The following is a 24,086-nucleotide window of genomic DNA, read 5'->3' as shown; positions in this document are numbered from 1 at the left end:
TGAAGGAAAAAGCAAAAGCCATTTTTAGAACCCTGGTAAGTGGAGAGGTCCCAGATTTTGTGCCCGAGTATCTTAGATTCCTATTGTGGTAAGTAAAATGCCTAACGAGGTGTGATGTAACTGTTTCAGTGTGAGCCTTCATTTTTTTTTCCCCAAACACAAAATGTTTCAACCATTGCCTGGAACCCTCCGAGGAGTACTCTTTCTCTTCCTCCTGCAACAGTGCCACCAAGATAACTTCTGACAGATGGCGACGTTCTGCCTGTGGTCTTCTAGCCACAGGTGCTGTTACCGATCTTGGAATGGGTGAGTGTGACTGAGAAGCTGAAGCTGTCGAGATACAGAGATACAAGCACGTGTCTAGTGGCTCTCGTGGTCTCCAAATGAGACGGTGAGATCCTAGAATAGAAACAAGCACCCTTCTTGTTTAAGCTAAAATTCCAGCTGCTCAGGGTGAAGGTGGCTGTGAGTTCCCCCTCCCTATCTGGGGTGACTTGACCTCTCTGAAGAATGGGTTTGCAGGATAGAACACAGAACTTCGAATTGCTAACTGAATTGACTGTACATAAAAGCAGCCTTTGTGCTGCTACTTGTCCACTGCCACAGATCCTCTGTCTCTTCCACCGGAGGGTAAGCGGCAGGGGCAGAGGTGGTGTCAGTAGGATTCACACAGTGGAATATCACTTACGCCAGTGCCTGAGCCCTTGTGAGAGCTAGAATTAGCAATTAAAGTGGGGCATTAAAGTGTGAGCTCTTCTGTCAAATAAACTGACACACTTGGGGCGAGTGAGAGAAAGGCATTAGTCAGGGATAATGCTGGAGGGCCAGAGCTAATGGTCTCGTCAGCACTATTACCTTGAGAGCATGTATTTCAAAAATAATGCCACTGTCACACACTGAGCACAATAAGCTGTCCCTCCAGTCCCATCACGACTGTTTTCACTACATTCAGTTTGCCTCTTCTGGAATTTTGCATATACGGAATCATATATTGTATACCCTGGTGTTATTTCAAAACTGGTAGTTCATTCACATACTTTAAAATGAAAAAAAAAAACTACTTTAAGCCTTTGGATAGTTATAAAAAATTACCTTCCCATCTCTGGAAATGCTTCTCTTAGTTATCCTCCCTGCCTTCTACATTTGAAACAATAGCTAGTGTTAATAGTTTTGTGGGCATCCATGGCTATCTTTCTATCTATCCTTCTTAACGGGGATAAATAATTTAAAATAAATTATTTTAAGTTATTAAAATAATTTAAAATAAATTATTTTAAGTGATTAAAATAATTTAAAATAAATTATTTTAAGTGATTAAAATAATTTAAAATCTAAGATTAGAGATATTCAAGGAAACTTTAGCAGATAAAAGCAGAGAATTTGCAGATAAATTGGAGAGTAGATTATAATGTTTTTGCTATGGTAGATGCATTAAGTTACTAAGAAGTTTTTTGTTTGTTGTTTGTTTTTTTGAGACTCAGTGGTCTTTGTGTCCTGAAACTCAGCTCTGTGGACCAGGTTGGCCTTGAACTCAGAGATCTGCCTGCCTCTGTCACTCAAGAGCAGGGACTAAGGGCTTGTGCCACCACTGCCTGGAACAATGAAGATGTTAAATTGCTTTTAATAACCTGACCTAAAGTTATGCAAAAATAATTGCCTCAGACTATTTTGAAAATTTCAAAGCTGGGTGGAGGAAGGACAAGTGGTTTTACTTCCCATTTCTTATATCCTAATCTTGTTGAAAAATATTCTTTTCTAGAAGTGCTTACGGTAGTGGAACCTTTTCTGGACAGGTCTTACAAATATAAATGTAAAAAACAGTGGTATCAAATTAGTGAAAAAAATTGGAGCTTTTCTGACTGCGTGATAATTATCACTATCCTTTTGGTCACTTTTAAGTGTATAGCAAAAATGATTTATATTGCCTTTATTAGTTTTTGTTGTCTGCTCTTCCTGAGACGGGACCCAAATGAATAGGCTTTTTTTTTGTTTTGTTTTTGTTTTGTTTTGTCTCGAACTAAGTAATTTCCTTCTAAGAATTTCTTGGTTGATGTTGGATAATTGCCCACCCTCTGCCCTCTGTCGGACTCCCGAATAAACCCACCGTGTCCAGAGGATTGGTGGAAGGCCTGTTTTACCACCGCGAGTGCCCTTTTGATTAATGTTTTTGGGAGTGGGACTGGGGCAGCCCTCGCAAGGCTGCGCCTCCGCTGTGCGCGCCCCTGGCCCGGCAGCCCCGCGCGGTTGCTCGCCCGGGGTCTCCGGGGGGGCGTGTCTTGTGTTGCCCTGACTGGCGAGGGCCGCTGGAGCGACTGGGAAGTCAGCAGTTTGCAGCGCGGAGGGCTGGGCGCTTGGGAAAGAGGGGCGGAGGACCTAGAGGGATCTCCCCGCCTCCGCTTTCCTCGGTCCAATCCCTTCGGCTTCTGCTTCGGCTCCGCCAGCGCGGCCCGGGCCCTAACCTGCTCGAACCCATTATGCCGTAGAGGCCGCCGGCCGGGGCTCTTTAAGGCCCTCGCCGCGCCTGCGCCCTGGGCTTTCCTGAAGCGGCCGGGCCGGAGCCGGGAGGAGCTGGCGGGCGCAGCACTGCGCGGAGTTCTCCCGAGTCGCCGGCGGTACGGCGGAGGGTCGCGGGCCGCACCGGGATCCCGAGCGGGAGGCGCGAGCCGGGGAACGCGGCCGCGGAGGTCCAGCCGGCCGAGGCGCTGGGAGGCGGCGGCGGCGGGGCCGCCGGCTGGATGGGAAGTTCATGTTGACGGCGGAGTCCACCCCAGGTTTCCAAGGTGAGGGGCGCCGCGCCAGGCCGGGCTGCGGCGAGGGAGGCGCAGGCGCCGCCGAGGGGCCGGGCCGCCGCCGAGTTTGCGGCGCAGGCCGCCGGGGCCTGCGTTCCCCGCGCTCGCCTGGCCCCGGCGGCCTCGGGGCCCGTCTTCGAGGACACCGCGGTCCGCCGCGCCCTGCTCGGAAAGTTGGCGTCTCCATACGGCCTGCGGCGGCCGCTCGTGCGAGCGGCTGCGGGCAGGTGATGGGCGAGCCAGGTGTGCCGAGCGCCCGAGCGCCGGGTCTCCCTTCGCCTAACGGGGCTAGCCTGAGATTAACCGCGGGTTTCCGGTGGGTCGGATTGTGGTGGTGGCGTCTGCGCTGGTGACTCCGACCTTAGGTCTTTTCACCAGAGAGTTAAGCAAAAAGTTCTGGACCGGTTCCCTCGCTGTCCTGTTTCTGCCGGAGGGGGTTTTGTAGAGCAACAAGCGGTTTTCTGTAGAGAATAATTGCCTCTTCCGAGGGCATGAATTCCAGAGTTTCCTGAAGTTAGAGGAGCGTGATCTGTTGTTAGTTTTTATCTTTGCGCGGTGTTTTGTCTTTAATTTTATTAGTAACATTTTCTCAGTGTTCCAGAACTTTGCTTTCTGTAAGGCAGAAAATGCTCGCCTTCTATGAGAAGAAGTTTGTGTCAAGGAAATCTTAGAAAATTCATTCAAGTCTATCTGGAGTAAAAAGATCACAGTTTTAAGTTTCCAGGTGACGAGTTTTAAGTGAACCAACACAAACCAACAAGAAATTAACTAGGTTGGGATATATACCACGGAGGAGTGAAAATACTGTTTTTTGTTTGGTTTTATTTCTGGGTCAACGTTTTGCTATGTAGCCCAGGCTGTCTCCATACAGGTCCCCTGCCGTCGACCTTCTTGTAGTATGTTATTGCACTATTTCTGGTAAATTATTGGGTTTTTGTTTTTGTTTTTGATTTTTAATTTCTGGCTTTAGGTTCTGTTGGGCCTTTTCTCAAGACGGTAGTACCATCTAACACTCAATGAAACTCCAGTTATTCCATACTTACTGATGATGCTTATCTTGAAAAAAATGCTGCGACTCTGTTGGCGGTACAGTACTTTATCAGTGTGTGTGTGACTTTATTTTGCGCGGTGATCGAGTTTAAAAATATCTTGTTCGCCATTTTTGTATTGATCTTTTGTGAAGTGCCACTTTTACGAATTATGCTTAGTTTCTCGTGATTTTACGTTTCTATTGTTTTTTTTTGTTTTTTGTTTTTTTTTTTGTTCTGTGGTTTGTTTGTTTGTTTTTGGTAGGGTTGGAGACAGAACCTACATCCGTGGCATGAGCAACTGTGTTACTTTCCAAGGTTTCTTTTATCTGCGGTCTGACAGTATCTGCAAAATTCCAGAAATAAACAACTAAGAAGTCTTAAAATTGGACTTATGTAGGTACTCCTTGGCAGGCACGGTTCTGAGGGCTTGATACAGATTAGCTCACTTAGTTTTTTTTTTTTTTTTTTTTTTGATCTTTTTTTTTTTCGAGCTGGGGACCGAACCCAGGGCCTTTGCGCTTCCCTAGGCAAGCGCTCTACCACTGAGCTAAATCCCAACCCCAGCTCACTTAGTTTTAAGTTACGTGCATTTTGAGTAGCTGAATACTATCCAAGTGGGATGCTAATTACTCCTTTGTCCCAGCTTATCTGGGCTGTACACAGCCGTTGGTTACTCAGTAACCGTTGGGGTTGTCAGATGGACTGCTCTGCCATTGCCCTGCTTGTGCTCAAGTGTCCCTTATTTCACTAATAATGGCCCCTAGTGGAAGAGTACTTCCTTTTGTATGAGCCAAAAGTGGGGCTGTAAAAAAAAAAACAAAACAAAACGCTCCTTTGAAGTGAAACAGCAACTATTGTTGACTTAATAATAATAAAGAAGTTGTGTGTTGTAGATGTTGCTAAGAACAATCTTCAGTCTGTAAAATTGTAAGGAAGGATAAAGTAGTTGTGATAGTTTTGCCATAGCACCTCAGCATGCAGGGCACAGTCACACAGTGAATTGCGGAGGACGGGGCTATGGGAGCCTCCAGGGAGTGCTGGATGTCTTGGAATGGGTCTCCTGTGGATAGGAGGACACATCTGGCCACCAGCATTCTGCAGCTGGGCAGAGGAAGTGGGAGTGGGTGACTGCTCTTTGCCACAAACACTTCTGCTTAATGCCCTGGCTTTCAGCCTTGTTCTTCACTCTGCCTGGTCTGGAGTTACTCCATGTTAGTGTTTCCAGGAATAACATGTGAGAGGATAGGAATGGGATCCTCAAAAGCCTTGCTGTAGGGTTGGGGATTTAGCTCAGTGGTAGAGCGCTTGCCTAGGAAGCGAAAGGCCCTGGGTTCGGTCCCCAGCTCCAAAAAAAAAAACCAAAAAAAAAAAAAAAAAAAAAAAAAAGCCTTGCTGTACCCTTACACGGGCTAAGTGTCTTAGCCTCTTCACCACTGACTGTGGGTAATGCAGGGCCTTAGTCTTTCTGGGCTTTTGTGATTGGCCCGAAATAGTTGCTTCATTGACTGTATGTATGTATGTATGTATGTATGTATGTATGTATGTATGTATCACTCTTTGTAAGCTGGAAGGTTCAGCCTCCCCTTAGTCATTCGCTCATCCATCTCTTGCCTTGTTTTGTGGATATCTTGTTTTCTCCGGTCTACCTCAGGAAGGTAAAGATAGTTTCAGTAAACTTTGTTTTCTTTGCTTAGTTTGCTTCCTCCAAGTTAACTTTCAACTTGGTATTATTGCTTGATTGGTAGCGGGTCTTCTCGTGACTGCCTGACAGTCTCTTGTTTTTCTGTTCCTGGTTAAGAAAAGCACCTGACAGCTAATAGGCAGGAAGAGCAGATCATAAGCAGGAGTCACTAATGTCCAGGTTTACCCTGTCATCTCATTTTCAGGCAAAAGTTCTCAGCTTCGGCTGAGTCTTACAATCTCACGGAGAGATCTTGTCATTAGTAGACTGAATACATCAGCATCTCTAGGGGTGGGACCCACACAGTAATACTTCTAAGACTTGATGTTATTGCATATGATAAATTTGCAGTATTAAGTATGTGGTTTGGTGGTTTCACCATGTACCTGATGCAGACTCAGAGCAGTGGGAATTCTGGGCACTATTATTCAGGGTATCTATTCTCTGCTCAGTAGTGTCTACCATTTTGACTTCTTGGTTCAGACAGTAGTGTCTGGATTTATTTTTTTAAAGACTTATTTATTTTATGCATATGAGTACACTGTAGCTGTCTTCAGACACACCAGAAGAGGGCATCAGATCTCATTACAGATGGTTGTGAGTCACCATGTGGTTGCTGGGAATTGAACTCAGGACCTCCGGAAGAGCAATCAGTGCTCTAACCGCTGAGCCATCTCTCCAGCCAATGTCTGGATTTTTTTAATTAAAAATGTATTGTTAGAATCTGTATTTTTCTCTCTCTCTGTCTATCCTCTTTCTCTCTCTCTCTCTCTCTCTCTCTCTCTCTCTCTCTCTCTCTGTGTGTGTGTGTGTGTGCCGTGCTGTGTGTGGTGTGCAGAGGACACCCTTTTGCATGTGTTCTGGGCCTTGAACTCAGGGTGCTGGGCTTGCATGGAGCCATCTTGCAGACCTGCAGCAGCGTCATGCTGTGTGGGAGTTTCTGTCCCCAGCATTTGTTCTGAAAGTTCCTCAGCTTTTTGGGAAAGCTGTGGTATAAACTGAGTTTGTTCTCATACTGGCTCAGTTTTTTATAGCCTCTGAAAATGGTGATGATTGTATTTTTTTTTCCTGTTTTCCCTGACCTTAATGGTTTGTGTCTTAAAAACAACAGCAATATTTCATTTTCTTCCTTTTGCACATATCCTTTTGTGTGGTGGATATGTGTTCATGTGTGTGTGTGTACACATCTGGAATTGTTCTTAAACTGCCCTGTGTTTTTGAGACAGACCCTCACTCAGTCTGGAGCTTCCCAAGGGACCCTTGTGTTCACGTCTCCAGGGCAGGAGTTACGGCTTCATGCTGCTCTGTGCCCAGCTTTCTGTGTGGGGAATGAAGGCTTGAAGTCAGGCCCTGGGTCTGTCACAAGCACTTGACAACTGGGCTATCTTACTAGTCTCAGCAGAACTATCAGTGCTTTAGCTATGCTTTTATGAAGAAGCAAACTAGGTTGTGTGTTCCGTCTGCACTCTAACTTTGGTGAGTCCCAGCTGCCTGTTATCATACATACGTGCTTTTACCATACATACATGCCTTTATCATATATATGTGCTTTTACCATACATATGTGCTTTTATCATGCATACGTGCTTTTACCATACATACGTGCTTTTACCATACATACGTGCTTTTACCATACATATGTGCTTTTATCATACATACGTGCTTTTACCATTCATACGGGCTTTTACCATACATACGTGCTTTTATCATACATACGTGCCTTTACCATACATACGTGCCTTTACCATACATATGTGCTTTTATCATACATACGTGCTTTTACCATACATACGTGCTTTTACCATACATACGTGCTTTTATCATACATACGTGCCTTTATACATACGTGCCTTTACCATACATATGTGCTTTTATCATACATACGTGCTTTTACCATACATATGTGCTTTTACCATACATACGTGCTTTTATCATACATACATGCCTTTATCATACATACGTGCTTTTATCATACATACGTGCTGCTGTCTCTCCTGCATGCCTGTCAGCTTACCTGCTTCACACACTCACACATTTTAAGTTTGGTTTTTGAACAGTTACCAAGTTTGGCTGCCAGGAGGGAGATCTCAAACACACACATACACACACACACACACATACACACACACACACACACACTCTCACTCATTCCCTGTCTTCGCCTAGGCTGACCTTGAACTCCTGACCCTCGTGTCTTCATCTCCCAACACTGAGGTTACAGGCTGTTGTTACCAAGACCAGCCCTGTTTTCACATTCTTTCTTTTTAGAAGTACTCATTGTTCCAGAATCGTACAGTGTTAGAATTGGAAGTTATTGTAGAGATAATTCAGCCTGGTGAACTATTCGATACTTTCTGTAAGGCACTTCTCTTAAATGTGGGAAGGTCAGGTAAGAGGTGAGAAATACGTTTGGGTATCTGGAAGCTGTAACTCTACATGTGCATTAACCATTGAATGAGTGACTGATAGATTTTGCATATTATATTATACAATATTAAAACTTGTTGAAAAGTTATTAAAGGGAAGTCCTGTGATAGGGAGAGGTAGCACTTACACTGTTATATTCATCTATGCAAGTGCTCTACTACAGAGTTCGACCTGTTTGTTGTTAGAAGTCGGAAACCACTGTTTAAGTCAGACCTTTGTCATCTGCTAATAGTTACAGTGAAGGCATCTGTGTCAGGTGGCCACAGAGCTTGGCGTTCTTCACTCGTCTTCCTCTCCCACCCCTCCTCCTAGTTTATTTTTTCACATTTGGTTTTTTTTTCCTCCTAAAATGTATTTGTTTGTGTGTTGGGCGTTTTAACTACATGTATACATGCGTGTGTATAATTCTGTACAGCCCTTCAGAGGCTGGATGAGAGTGTTGGAGTCTCTGGAACTGGGGTTACATAGAGTTGTAGCCACCATGTAGGTGCTGGGAACTAAACTTAGGACCTCTGTAAGAACCACAGTGATCTTAAGTCAGTGAGCCATCTCTCCAGCCCCATATTTTAATTTTTGACATGAGTTCTCTCATGTAGTTCAGGCTGGCATCAAATTTGCTATGTAGCCAAGACTGGCTTTGATCTCTTGTCTTCTTGTCTCTACCTATCATGTGATAGGATTAGGATTATGGGTGTGCATGCACCATTGTGTCCAGGGTGTTTTCTCTCTCCGCCCTCTCTCCAAGACAGGGTATCTCTATGTAGTCTTGCCTGTTCTGAGCTCACTGTGTGACAAGGCTGGTCTGGCCCTCACAGATGTCTTTCTGTCTCTGCCTCCCAGTCAACAATGTACACCACCACACTTGGCCAGCTTTTTCTTTAAAACACAGGAGGCATCAGGTCAGTGAGATGGCTTAGTTGATGCTTGGTGTCCTGATGGCCTGAATTCCATCTTGGGAACTCACATGGGAGAAGGAGAAAACCGACTCTTGCTGGCTGTCCTGTGTGTGTGTGTGTGTGTGTGTGTGTGTGTATCTGTGTGTGTGTATCTGTGTGTGTATGTGTGTATCTGTGTGTGTGTGTGTGTGTATCTGTGTGTGTGTGTATCTGTGTGTGTGTGTATCTGTGTGTGTGTGTGTGTGTGTGTATCTGTGTGTATCTACACACACTAATATGTCAATTTTCTTTTCAAAACCCTCATAAGCCAAGGTTTTTTTTTTTTGTTTTTTTAAAGTTTGAGACTGGCTGGCCTGGAACTTGCTATGTAGATCAGGCTGGCCTTAAACTCAGAGATTCTGTCTGTTTCTTTGCTAGAGTTAAAAGTACACCATCATGCCTAGTCAAGGGACAGAAATGTTGAGACATAATTAATTTTCTCTCTGTAGTTCCTGCTGAAGTAGAAATAAAATATAAAATGTTTCTTGTATGTGAAGCTTATATAAAGTATATACCTTTTGTGTGTGTGTAACATGTGGGCATATATATTTGTGTGTATACATATTTGCATGTGTGGGTACACACTCGTGTGCACATAGTTTTGGAGGCCCTCCTATCGATTTCCACCTTATTCATCGAGGCAGAGTCTCAATTAAACACAGATAATGTTTTCACTGATAAAGGCTAGTGAAAATCCCCTGTTTTCTTAAACAGTTCTAAAATTTCAGACTATAGTCCTCACATTTGCTTGGCAAGCATTTGACCTACAGATCGTCTCCCCAGCCCAGGATACACCTTTATACGTCTTGTCAATTTTTGTATTAAAATGTCCTTATGAAGTCTGTGCTGCTAAATAGTACTCTTTAGCCACCGAACCTGTGAGCCCCGTGGTGCTCCTCACAGTGCCTTTTAACAAACTTTAACAGCACAGAGTGACCAAGGCGCTCACCACTGCTCAGATCCTTCCCGTTGTGCTACATCACAACCATTTTTCTTTCATGTTTATAGAACACTCCAGATGCCAGTCAGAAATGACCTTGGCAGTTACTACTTACCATGGTGTATGATAGCCTTTCCTCATATACATGTCAGTTAATACTGTGTTTGCAGGTAGACCCTGTTGGCTTTGGTCTCTTCAGTTTTCTCAGGAAGGACGATCCCATCTCTCATTTCTGCGCTTGATTACTGTTTCCTGTTTGCACCCCGGCTGCCTATTACTGAGGCTGCTTGGGACCCTCCTTGCTCGTGCAGTCTGCAGTTCGTTGCTGCTGACAGTCGGCAGCCGGGCATTCCATCATCAGGGTTCACTCACTAGGGGCCCAAGACAATGCCGGCTCAGAACTTGTTCATTGTTCATTGTAATCACCCAACACTTGCAGCTGTGTTCTGAAAAATGTCCTAAAACTGGTTAAACTGGCCCAATCTGGGCTTTCTTTGTTGGTTTTCCTCTTTATGGTCTCGCAATTTAGTTCATTAGGATTCCTGAAGGACTCTGACTTCTGTGTTCTGGATCTGTGGTGAGAGTTGCATGGGATTGACTTTCTAGTGGATAATGCATTCTGTCTTTATTAGTTCACGGGCATTTATAAGGCACTGGTGTAGAAAGAGGATGCAGATTTTGACTCTGAATTGGTACTGACATGATGAGTTGCTATTTTTGACCTAGTATAGATATTTGGTCGTGTCTAATATAAATTCAAAGGTTTTTTTTTTTACAAATTAGTTTATTGGAATAGTGTAAGTGGTTACTGGATAAAATTGTTGTTTTAATAAACAATTATATAATAAGATGTGAAAGAAGAAAAATGTACCTTCAGGTATAACATAGTAATTTAGAAGACTCACTCATAATTTGATGGTGAGAAGACAGAACTTGAAGTTGAAGATGGATTTTACATTTACTATTTGTATGTTGTGTGTATATGATGTATGTGAACATAAATTTGAGACCTTTTTGGATTTCCCTGAGGTATAAATAAGATATGGAGATTCTCATATAGTTTAAAGCTTAGGCATTTTGCTGGGGCATCTCTCAGCTACCGTCAAACGTAACCAACTATTCTAGCCTATGGTGACCCCCATGCCTGTCCCTTTCTGTTCCTTCTGAATCTCCCATGCCGTTTGGCTTTCCTCTCCTGTGTCACCCTCTGCCCGGAAGTTCCAGTCTCTTCCTCCCTGCTCAAACTGTTGGCTGTCAGATCTTTATTACAACCAATCAGTACAGAGACAACCTCTGATACACACCTCTAGATTGCCTTTAGGCAGGTGAGGAAGGAAGAATATTTACAAAATAGAAAACCTGGTGACAGGTCATAAAAATGACAGTACTAAAATTCTGCCCATACTGAGCTCTTTTTCAGTACAGTATTAACAATTAAAAACACAGAGGTACACTTTCACACAATGTCCAGACCAACAGGCATGTGTGTGCCATAGCACATATATGGATGTGAAAGAGCTGTGTGGATTCCATGTTCTCCTCCCACCTTTTTGTAGGTTTCAGGGGTTGAACTCAGGCTGCCAGGTTTGTGAGGCAAGCATCTTTACCCACCGGGCCGTCTCACCATCCCCAGAGGATGGTTTCAAGTGAATAAATAGATGAGAAGCACTGTGGGTATTTATTAGGAATTCCTGTAGCAAGTGAGAACAAAAATAAAAGCTGTGAACTTGTTTGCCTTTTCGGGTTTGTTACACTGTTAGATAGAAAAGGTAATAGGGGTTAGGCAGCCTGGTGCATTTGTGTGTCACGTAAGGCAGGTCGAGTGAGTTAGAAACTGTGTCAGGTCCAGGGAACCCAAGCTTGAGCAGCTCGGCAACTGATTATCAAGCATAATGGTGGGTCTGGGGAGGCCAGTGTACTCTATTTTGCCAAAATGGATGGAATTCTTTGTTCACAAGACTTAAAAACTGAGGAAAGACTCAGTTGATGTATCCTTGTTTGTAAGCAGGAGTACGATACACCCCCCCACCCCTTTTCCCCAAGACAGGTTTTCTCTGTGTAGTCCTGGCTGTCCTGGAACCCACTATGTAGACCAGGCTGGCCTTGAACTCACAGAGATCCAGCTGCCTCTGTCTTCCAAGTGCTGGGATTAAAGGCGTGTGCCACCACTGCCTGGATGTGCACTTTTAATTTTGAAGGGTGATTCAGTGTTTGTTTGACTTTATTAGAACTTTCTGTAACTAGTCAAAGAAAAATGTCTAGTGAACTAAAAGTTTTACAACTTTCTTAAAACTAACTAAATTTATATTTTGAGTCAGGGTCTCTCTACATAGCCATGGCTGGCCTCTACTTTCTGAGTGCTGGGAAAGTTTTACATCTTAATGCTTCCTTACTTTTCAGTCAGTGGGATCAGATCCAGAGCCTTGAGAATGCTAACTATGTGTAAGCTACCCTTGAACTTAGCCTGCGTGTGCCTCTCTAGGGCTGAGACTGCAGGTGTGGGCCTTCACACTTAGCTCCCTGTGTGGGGCTGTGACAGACACAACACATGTCTCTTCATCCCAGGTAGGGAGCCCAGGACAGACCAACGTATAGACACCACCTGTAGCCATGAACTTTTCCATCCAGCCTCTTTGTCCCCTGAAATAACGACTCTTAGACTTAATATTTCGTGATTAAATGCCTAGAATTTCATGAGAAAAGGCCAGAGGCTCGTAACTGAATTATCCATTTATTCTATTCTGAGTCTGCCACATGGTTGGTCACCTCTTCTCAGTTCCATGTGACGATTCCTTCATTCTGGTGAGTCTCTAGTATCTCACCTGTCTCTTAACTCCTCTCTCTCTGTGGGATGTCCCACCTGTTCTCACCTCATCTCATCGGCCCATAGGCTTTTTATTGACAGGTGATGCTTACTTAACAGAGTCTCTCTAACCACCAAAGTCAAATGATGATCCAAAGTATTTTATTGGGATTACAGGGATATGGGTGAGAGGTTATTTACAGGAGTGGAAATAACTCAAAGTCAGCTGCATCATCAAAGCCGACCCCTGCATGGGTGACAGCTCACAGCATCCAGGAACCCGGAGGTGGCTGAGTGTCTTTTCCAGGTGACTCATTCTAAAGCTCTTCCAGACAGCTGTTCTGGTCTTCCGTAGCATTCATTTCAGCTTGACTTCTCTGAGAATGACTGTGAATCTGGTTAGTTTTAGGGACTTCCTGAAGCTATTTTGAATTGTCTAAAGGAATTTCCCTGCAGGATGGAAATAATTCCATTTCCACTTTTCCATCTGAGTACTTTAATTGAATTTTCTAAAAAGCTATCAGTTGAGTGGAATTCTCAGACATGTTTTTGTTTTTATGTCTTAAAATTGTAGCTGACCTTATCAGTGACTTACAGTTGATTAGATTTATTTTAGGACTGGTATCAGATGGCTCAAGCATCTATTAGCTAAGGCATGCTGGGGAAGTCGCTGACTTATCTCAGTGAGGACTAAATACGATGCGAGGGTGAAGTCTTGTCGCAGCCTGGCCCGTGGTTATGCTGTGGTGGCCGTTCAGGTTTTGCTTTTCTGAAGTTTAGCTCACAGTAACGTCAAAGGAAAGGGGCCTTTCACCACTCTGTGTTGTTTCTTGTTTTTCCATTTCTCCATATTTTCTATGAATTTTTAGATTTTTTTCCCAGTATTTGTTGTATTTTTACATTCCACTTCTCAGTCATTTTTATGTTATATAAATGACATAGTTTTAACCCAGGGCTGTGCTGGCTATTCAATAACAACAATGTTGAAAACTTAATTTTGTTTTTGTTCTTGAGATTGAACCTCCAGTGTTCTGTGCTCTAGATATGTGCTCTGCACTGAACTGTACCCTTTGGCTCTGAAAGGCGTAGTTTTAAAGTCCTTTTTTTTTTTTTAAATTTATTTATTTATTGTATGTGCTCTATCTACTTGTATGCCTGCAGGCCAGAAGAGGGCATCAGATCCAATTAAAGATGGTTGTGGTCGGGGTTGGGGATTTAGCTCAGTGGTAGGCGCTTGCCTAGGAAGGCGCAAGGCCCTGGGTTCGGTCCCCAGCTCGGGGAGGATGGTTGTGGTCACCAATGTGGTTGCTGGGAATTGAACTCAGGACCTCCTGAATAGCAGTCAGTACTCTTAACCACTGAGCCATCTCTTCAGCCCATAATGACCCTTAAATATATTCACAACCTGTCAGTTTCTGCGTGTAAGTGTATGAGTCCTCAGAGGCTGATAAACCTGAGACACAGAAATAGTCAATTTTAGACTTCAAGTATCAATATTTAAAAACTGTAAGAGGTCTACAGAATTATCCACTTATTCTTTCTTGTGAACTTCTGTGTTGCTTGGTGTAGAGTAGGTGCAGTATAAGGTTTGTGGAGGATGAGTAGTATCTTCTCTTTGGCCAGAACAGAGAAAACCAGAACCAGTTGTTCAGCTCTGCCTCTTTTTCAGGAGAGCTGCTAATCTGGAGCTATGATCTCATCATATGGTGATTATTTTGGAATTTTTACCCCTTATTTTTTTAAGTATATATATTTAAACTTTTATGTGTATGGATGGGTGTTGTTGCCTGTGTGTGTGTCAGTGCACTACCTATGTGCCTGGTGCCTCTGGTGACCAAAAGAATTTACTGGGTTCCCTGCACCTGGAGTTACACATGGTTGCGAGCTGTTGTGTTGGTGCTGAGAACTGAATGTAGGGCCTGAGGAAGAGCCGCCCGTGCCCTTAGTCATCTCTCCAGACCCCGAATACTTTCTAAGACTAGAAATAAAGTTGTCTTGACATGATGGACTGTACAAAAACCATGTTCCCATGTGTGAAAATAGTATGTATTTATCTGTTCAAGTTCATTGGGACAGTTAAGGATGTAAATAATACTGAAACTCAGAGACAAATTCTGTTGAGCCTTGTAATTGTGCTTAGTAGCTTCTGCTAGAACTATAAGAAGCCAGTGTGGTACCTAGTATGCCATTGTGCATAGAGCATTGTTTGTAAGAACCAAGAGCTAGAAAGGCCTGACATACACATAGAACATGGGATGCGTGTGTGGATGATATGAGTATCCTGCCCCAGAAGCTTCAAAACATCATGTGAATAAAGAGCCAGATATAAAGGGACGAGTATCCTATAATTCTTTGTATGTGAAATATCTGGAATAGGCATTCTTAGTCAGGGAATAGATTAATAGACTACCCAAGTGTTGGGGAGAGAACCCAAGAAATAAAGTTCTTATCTGGGATGCTAAACCTTGGAAACAGACAATGTCTGCCTGCTTCTGCCTCCCCAGTACTGAGATCAAAGGTGTGTACCATCAGGTTGCCAGGCACGTGCCTTTACCACTGCACCATTTTATTGCCTTAGGTGTTTTAACACACACGCCCACACGCAGGAGTATGTGCGATTGATTCGTCTAGATAGTAATGTTACAGTTATATTAACATATATGCTTCGATTGAGCAGTGATATATTTGAAAATACTTATTTTATGTAAGATATTTTCTTAAATGAAATATCTCAGAGCCATCGGTGGTAGTGCATTCCTGAGTCCAGCACTCTAGAAAGGAGGGGGGGTGGGGACCATGAATTGAAGTCAGCCTAGGATACATGAGACTCTGTCCCAAATAAAAGAAAGTACACATCACAAATAACATTATTATGCTTATGGGTACATATGTTGTATATAAGTATATCCTTGTATTTCTTTTGATGATAATGGACTGACCCTCTGAACCTGTAAGCCAGCCCCAATTAAACATTGTTCTTAAGAGTTGCCTTGGTCATGGTGGCTGTTCAGAGCGGTAAAACCCTAACTAAGACAAGTGGTCTCCCCATGTTTAAACCTTTAGTGGTTTCTAGTTATACTCTAGATAGATCTCAATTTCCTAATATCATCTTCATGATTTGATCTCTGATATTTTCAGTTTCTTCTCTAACTCGAGATCTGCCTGCCTCTTGCTCCTGAGTGCTGGGATTAAATGTGTTAGCCACCAGTGCCTGACTCTGTCCCTTATTGTTTAGAAATAGTGTCTTTCTATGCAATCCTGAGATCTGCTTGGGATCACAGATCTGCACAACCATTACTGGCTCTAGGACTGCTGTTCAGCCCAGCACATCTTTTATTCCCTCAAAGCCTTTGTGCATGCTTTTTTGTTTGTTTGTTTTTGTTGTTGTTTGGTCTGGCACTTTGCACAGTGGCCTTCTTCCTGCTTATCTTGTAGATCTTAAGTTTTGCCTTTTTCTCAAAGGTAGTCCTGAAAGACCCCCTCAAGTCCTGATGCTCCTTGTCCTCATGCCATATATATTCTTGTGTCTGTTGGTTCACTTTTGGTCTGCTTTCTTGACTAGCTCTGTGAAAGAAACACACCTGTTTTGCTCATGACTTCATTTCTGGTTACATTTTATTTGTTATTTAATGTGTGTGCACATAGGCATGTGTGTGTCATGCAGGTGTATAAACTTTAGAGGACAACACACAGCGGTCTGTTTTCTCCTAGCATGTGAGTCCCAGAGATTGAACTAGGTCGTCAGGCTTGGCAAGTGTCTTTACCCATTGAACCATCTTGCCATTCCTACATTTTAAAGTGATCCATCCCAGTAGATCCTACATAAAATTTCTTCAGCTATTTCAGGAGGCTTAGGGTAATCTGCAACTTGTGTAAAGAAAGAAGCCTAAAGAATTACTTGTTCCTAACGAGCACCAACAGAGAAAAGTTTATGCAAATTTAACTTAAAAAGGCCAGATTCTGTCCAAGCAGGAAGAAGAACCTGGCAGCAGGCTGGGCCCCTAGTTCTGAATGAGGGTCTAAGAATACAGGAGTAGGGGCTGTGGACTCATCCTCCACAAGTAAGGCCAGGCATGTGGCAGGGCAGTCCTTGCACGGAGGCTGTGAGTGAAGGCTGGACTGTGTCGGATTCCCTCCCCGTAGATATTGGAGATGCCAGAGCTTTGGATGTCTGCCAGGGGGAGCTGCATAAAGGAAGAGGAACCGCCCCAGTAGAAAAGTGTGTAGCAGTCAGCAAAGCTAGGAGTGGGAGTTCGGGAGATCTCGGGTGTAAGCCCTTTGACATCAGATAGGGAGTCACAGGAGGTGAGTTTACCTGTGGACCAGTCTTGTTTTGGTCCAGTATTTGCTTATTATGTCTCTTTTCATCCCCTTTAGAATAATAATGTATATTCTGTGCCACTGTATTTTGGAAGTATGTAATTTGATTTTTGACTTTACAGGGGGAGTTAGAGTTAGAGATTGTTTTGAGTCAGACAGTACTTTGGTCTTTGGACTTTTAAATAGTGTTGAGACTATGAAAGAACGATAGGACTTTTGAAATTAGATTAAATGTGTATTGCACTATACATGTCTACAAGTCCACGGGGGCAGAGAGTGGAATATAGTGGTTTGAGTGAGAATAGCCCCTATAAGATTATATATTTGAATGCCTGGTCCTTAGCTGGTAGGACCATTTTAGGGAGGTTTCTTAGGATTTTTATTGCTATGAAGAGACACCATGTTCAAGGCAACTTTTATAATGGAAAATATTTAGTTGGGGACTTATTTCCAGTTTCAGAGGCTTAGTCCATTGTCATTAGGACAGGGAACATGGTAGCATGTTGGAGAAGTAGCTGGAGAAGTAGCTGAGAACTTTATATCGTGGTCCTCAAGCAGCAGGTAGAGAAAAACTGGCCTGGAATAGGCTTTTCAAAGTCCACCCCCATTGACACACCTTCTCCAACAAGGGCACCCCTACTCTAATAAGGACACATACTTCCAAAACTATCCCAGTAGTTTACCAACTGGGAATGAAACACTCTAATGTCTGTCCATCTGTCTCCTCTCTTTCCCATCTCTCCTTCTTTCCGTCCCTCCCTCTTCTATCCTCCCTCTCTCCCTCTTCCTTTCTTCCCCTCTCTTCCTCTCTTTAACCCCCCTTCCCCCAACTCCCCTTTCTGCTTTGGATCTGATGCTGCTCCAGTGCCGTGCCTGCCTCTCTGTTAACTGTACCACCATGATGGGGGTGGACTCACCCTCTGAAACTATAAGCAAGCTCCTGATCGAATGCTTTCTTTTATAAGTTGCCTTGGTCATGGTGTCTCTTCATAGCAATAGAACAGTGACTATGACAGCTGGATAATGAAAATTGTTATATTCAATGGAGTTTTATTCATCCACAAAGAAGAATGCAGTCATGTTGTCTCCAGAAAAATGGTTGGAACCTGGAGGTCATCATGTTAAATAACAGAGGACATCATTAAACAGATGTAGGCAGAGACAGGTACATCTCTGTGATTTGAAGCCAGCCTGGTCTGTATAGTTGCAGGACAGCCAGAGCTACATAGAATGACTGTCTTAAAACAAAGGAAAAACCAAAACAAAAATGCTCCCCTCTCCTCCTGAAGTTGGAATCTGAGGAGGAAGACAAACTAAAATGGAAGGGGAATGAGGACTGAAGGCTAGAGAGATGGCTCAGCAGTGAAGGACACTTGTTACTCCTGCAGATGACCTGGGTTTAATTCTCAGCACCTGTATGGTGGGTCGCAGTTATGTCACTCCAACTCTAGGGGGTCTGACACCCACCCACTTTTTCTGACTTCTGGGTACAAGGCACACACATGACGTACAAACACGCAGGCAAAGCACTCACATATAAAATTAAATGTTAAAAAACTGTAAAAGGTCTTAGGGGGGTAGATACTATCACTGTACACATACATGTATGTTTGTTACAATAATTCTCTGTGTATAATTAATCTTTGCTAATTAAAAACAGTTGTATTACACAGCTTCCTATCAGAGACTACATGCTAGAAAACGGGAAAGGGAGGAAAGAAAAGCTGAAATTTTCAAAGCAAGTTAACAAAAAATGATAATAGGACAGTCATAACATGAAGAGTAGTTTGTGACACATGGGATCGTAAAGTCTAAGAGCAAAGCTACCAAACCCAGCATTGCATCTGGTTTAGTTATGCATGCTGTAATCCCAATACCTAGAAAGCGGAGGCAGGAGGATTCTGTGTTTCAGGCTATAATAGGGTACATAGCGAGACCCCCATGTTAAGTTCTGTTGTTAGGGTAAAGCACGTCCCCCCCAAAAAAAAGAAAGTTGAGGAGGAAAGGGTTTATTTGATTTACACTTTTATATCACTGTTCATTATCAAAGGAGGTCTGGATGTGGACTTAAACAGAGCAGGGACCTGGAGGCAGGAGCTGATGCTGAGTGTATAGAGGGGGTGCTGTTCAGTGGCTCAGCCTGCTTTCTGGTAGAACCCAGGACCATCAGCCCAGGGATGGCACCACCCACAATGGATTGGTCCTCCCTCATCAATTACAGCCAGATCTGATGGAGGTATTTTCTCAATCGAGGTTTCCTCCTTTCAGGTAACTCTAGCTTGTGTGTCAAGCCAGTACACTGAGAAAAACAAATCTCAAACAAGCTCAATGGTAAAAAGTCTGCAACCCGTATGTAAGGATCAGAGTTCAGATCCCAGTGTCATCCCAGAATGAATGTAGTGGCATGCACCTGTAATTCCAGCAGGGGGTAGGACAGGGTGGGCGGGAAGGAAGGTGCTTCTCTAGAGCTTGCTGACTTGCCAGTGTAAACACTAGGTGAGCTCTGGGTTCAGGGATAGACCCTGCCTCAAACAAGATGGAGAGTGATACAAAAACCCAACAATAACCTCTGGCCCCACTATACATGCACACATGTGTGCACACATACCTGTCCTTAATGAAGACAATATCACACACACACACACACACACACACACACACACACACACACACACACACACACACACACACACACCGAGAGAGAGAGAGAGAGAGAGAGAGAGAGAGAGAGAGAATAGAGAGAGAGAGAGAATATATTAGTTCTAGGGTCTAAAATACAGGAGAGCGGTATCTTAAGAAAAATCTCGAGAGCAGTGTTTGGTGATGTTTGACTTTGGGGAGGGGTTGTTTTACTCATATTTATTATTTTTTATGTTTTTTTAGTTTTTGAAATTAAAATATAATTACTTTTGTGTCCACCCTTTGGTTTCCTCTCTTTGATCCTCTCTATGCACTCCCCCGCTTTCAAATTTATGGCCTCCATTTCTTTAATTGTGTGCTCTCACTCATGCTCTCTCTGTCTCTGTCTCTGTCTCTGTCTCTGTCTGTCTGTCTGTCTGTCTGTCTGTCTCTGGATACATAAACACAACCTGCTCAGTTTGTACAGTTACCTGTAACATATGACTTCAGGTCTGACCTCTGTAGTGCCCAGCCCCAACTGATACTACCCAACTCTTGTACCTAAGTCTCAAGGATCATAGTGGAAGAAAGCAGAAAGATTGTTAAGAACCAGAAGATTAGGGAATTTGCTGTCACATTTCATTTCCTAGAAATGTCAGAGTAGACATGATGAGACCCATGAGGTTTCATCAGCATGACTGCCTAAAGAAGACCTGAACAAGGATGACATCAAAAGATACACTAATATGAAAGATGGAAATTTTATGGGGCCTTAGGACCTAAACATAGAATTACAGGCAACTCATAGTTACAGGAAGTCCCTGAAACTGACCAGATTCAAATGGTCTGTCTGTTTCTCCCTCCTTTTCCCCAAGGTTACATAAACAAACAGTAAGAACTGCTGAGGAGAACAGACTAGCCTGCTGCCTGGAAGAGACTCAGACCTGCCTGAAGGAGAGATTCTCTGACCTGTTGAGCTCTCTGCAAGTAGTGTAATGAACTCCAGGGTTCCTGCTCTTGGTGATGTAGCTGTCTTTGAGTTGTCCCTGCCTTGGCCCTTGCCCTTTTACCTATACTCTTGTGAATAACTAATAAACTCGTTGGTTTGCCAGATTGGACTTTGGTGGTATCATTATTTTGGTCCTGTCATTGGTTCCCTCTTGAGTAAATGTTTGTATTGAGTCTCAAATGAAAATAGTGTATATTTCCCTTATCATTGACCTAAAACAGTGGTTTTCAACCTTCCCGATGCTGTGACACTTTAATACCACATGTTGTGATGACCTCTAACCATAAAGTTATTTTCATTGCTATTTCATAACTGTCATTTTGCTGCTGTTATGAATTGTAAATATCTGTGTTTTCCAATGTTCTTAGGGGACCCCTGTAAAAAGGTCGGTCAACCTTCAAGGGGGTCATGACCTACAAGTTAAGAACTGCTACCTAAAGTATGACTTGGTGACTTTTTGTTTATTCATACATGCAACTATTGTCATAGTCAATTTTAAAACAGTTCCTGTCACCTTAGGAGGTGACACTGTTATACATCAGCTTTCGCTGCTCTGCTCCTCTGCTCTTGTCAGTTCTCCCTCATCAGTCTCTTCTGGCTGCACACACCCCTATAATGGGCATTTCATTCAGATGGAGTCACTGTGCAGTCTGGATTCCACTTCTTCCATTTAGTCCACTGTTTCAGGGTTAATCTATGCTCTAGAATCTATTTGTGTTTCATTCTTTTAATGGCTGTGAACTAATTTTCCACATTTAATTTAATTAGGAATTGTTTACCACTGACCTAAGAGCTCTTATCCCTTTGTTTACTGAATATTTTAGCCTGTTTCAATAATTGGTCTTACTGAAAATAGAAATAATTACAACAGAATCTTAATTTTATTTAAAAACTTATTTTTTTATATAAAAGACAAGATTTATGATTTCAAGAATGTAGCATACTTAAGCAAAAGGCTTCTTGGCATTGTTTTAGCATGATAATCAAAATATCATTTTATAACACTGATGTAATCATTCAGTAGATCTTTGTGAAGGTTTATTTACATTCTGGCTCTTGAGTTAGAAATTAGTAAGTTTTTCCTATGTTTTAAAATTTTTTTAAACAAGATTTCTTTATGTGTGTAGGTATTTTGCCTGCATTTATATCTGTGCACCACATGTGTCCTGGTACCCGGGGAGGCCAGAAGGTGTCAGTTCCCTGGAACTAGAGTTACAGACAGTTGTGACCTTCCATGTGTTTGCTAGGGATTGAACCTGAGTCCTCTGGAAGAGCAGCTGTTTTAACTGCTGAACTATGTCTCCAGCCCGAGTTTTCCCTATCTGTCTTAGTTTGGGTTTTATTGCTTTGAAGAAACCAAGGCAGCTCTTATAAAGGACAACATTTAATTGGAGCTGGCTTACAATTTCAGAGTTTCAATCCATTATCCTTTGTGGTGGGAAGCATGACAACATGCAGGCAGGCATTGTGCTAGAGAAGGAGCTTAGAATTCTTTACCTCTTGATTCCACAGTGGGTGGAGCTTGAGCATAGGAGACCTCAAAGCCCGCCTCCACAGTGACACACTTCCTCCAACAAGGCCACACCTACTTAGTCAAGGCTACACCTCCTACTAGTACCACTTCCATGGGCCAAGAATTTGAACATAAGAGTCTATGGGGACCGTTCCTATTCAGAGCACCACAGAATCTTAATTAAAACTATTTTCAGGCCTCCAGAATTTAATATAGTTTTTTGGGGTTTCAAATTCTAATTACTGTTTTTTTAGTATGTGGTTCTTGTATCTATACTACCTTCAGGCAAGTAAAACACCCCCCCCCTTCTATAGTTGAATCTGCTGTCTCCTTAAAAACAAGCTCCATATTAGTCTTTACTAATAGCGGAAATTTAATTTTCTGGCTTTGCTTTACGCGTTGTTAATATTTTAATTTAATAACAGTATGGTGCTGTTCAAGTTAGTAGAGTTGTATAACAAATCACCATCATACTTGGTGACTTCATATAATCATTGAGGTGTGTGAGCATCTCCTGTGATCAGGGATTTAGCAGCCAGAACCCTGAGGAGACCGGCTGGCCTTGCAGCCTGTGCCTTCCGCCCAGGATGATGTGAATTGTGTTCACGTGCATGGTTGGGAGTTAATGCCGGCGTCCCAGCTGGGCTGTCTGTCATCCAGAGAATCTTCTCTTGGCTTCTCCTTAGTCTCGGTGTAGACTAAGTTACATCATTACATTTCTGTACCCTCTCACTCCCAGTGCTGGGGATGGAATGAGGCCTCACATATACAGAGCACACACTGTACCCTGAGCTTCATCCTAGTCCCATTTGGACATCTACCCTCTACAACTGCAGCACAAAAGATTCCGTATGTTTTAAGCTATCTGGTTCGTGGTACTTTGTTATGGCAGTCCTAGAAAATTAATACAGGCCACCTGTAGAAACACCAGAGAGGCTACAGGTGGATAGTTAAAAATGATAGCTTCATCACATTATGACTTTTTATTTTGTCTTTGTTTTCAAAGGCATTTTGCTATCTATGTAGCTCAGGCTTTGAACTTGGAATCTTCATATGTTAGCCTCCTGAGTGCTGGGGTTACAGGTGCCACCACACCTGCCTTACATCCTTCTTCATACAGCAGCGGAGGTTGGCTGAGTATTAACCATGACCCAAGTTTATACGTTGACATTTTTCTCTGTAGCTTACTGTGCATTTGTCCTCCTTTTAAGTGTTGGGGGCTGAACCCAGAACCTCAGACACACTAGGCAAGCACTAAATCACTGAACTGTATGCACCCAGCCGAATTGAATGTACTTTCTAATTACACTATTTATATTTTAAAAGTATGTGTATACATGACACATGTGAGTGCTGGTGTGAGAATGAATGGTACATGTGTAGAAGTCTGAATAGTGTACAGGAGTTATTTCTGAGCTCACACCTTGTTGAAGCAGGCTCTTTCTTGTTTCTTCCATTCTGTATACTCGGGTTGCTGGCCTGGAGCTTCAGTTGTTCTCCTGCTCCTGAATCTTTAGGAATGTTGGGATTACAGATTCAAGCCACTGCATCTGGCTTTTTGGTGACCAGGCTCACGTGGTCAGGATTACACAGCAAGTGCTTTGGCTTGTTTAGTCATTTCACCTAGGTGGACTTTGTTTAGGTGACAGTGTTGATGTTTTCTGAATATTTTTATTTCTTAAGGAATAATAGCTAATGTAACAGTGTACGGACAGTATGAGACATGTAGTATTGTGGGGTTTAAATTAGGGGACAATACCAAGTAGCACAAAAAAAGCACTCATTGTTTTTTTACTATATATTCTTGAATTCAAAATGTTGAATATAGCCTGAAGTATCTTAAAGATGGAGAGAAAAGTGAGGTGGGTACAAATACTCTCAGGACAAGAGCTATTTAGAAATAGCAGCCTTTCCCAGAATGTCAAAGAGACTCCTGATTAGACAGGTTGTAAAGGTACAACATGCTTTTATCTTCTACTTGTCTTTAATTAAAGAACTCATCTGTATGGAGAGATGCTC

At 42.9% G+C, this 24,086-nt stretch overlaps 1 protein-coding gene across 3 annotated transcripts in view; it reads left to right on the top strand.

Moving 5' to 3' along the window:
• Nucleotides 1-24,086, top strand: part of Evi5 (ecotropic viral integration site 5) — a 157,703-nt gene that overhangs the window by 2,707 nt on the left and 130,910 nt on the right. Inside the window, exon 1 of one of the 3 annotated variants that reach the window (XM_032917015.1) lies at nucleotides 2,573-2,780. The exons of the other annotated variants lie outside the window; for them this stretch is intronic. The gene's annotated coding sequence lies outside the window, so the exon portion shown is untranslated. Of the gene's footprint in view, nucleotides 1-2,572; nucleotides 2,781-24,086 lie in introns of those variants that run through there. 3 annotated transcript variants of the gene reach the window in all.

The sequence above is a fragment of the Rattus rattus genome, chromosome 11, assembly GCF_011064425.1.
Source record: "Rattus rattus isolate New Zealand chromosome 11, Rrattus_CSIRO_v1, whole genome shotgun sequence".
NCBI classification, from domain to species: Eukaryota; Metazoa; Chordata; class Mammalia; order Rodentia; family Muridae; genus Rattus; species Rattus rattus.
This window is presented reverse-complemented; position numbering and strand designations above follow the sequence as displayed.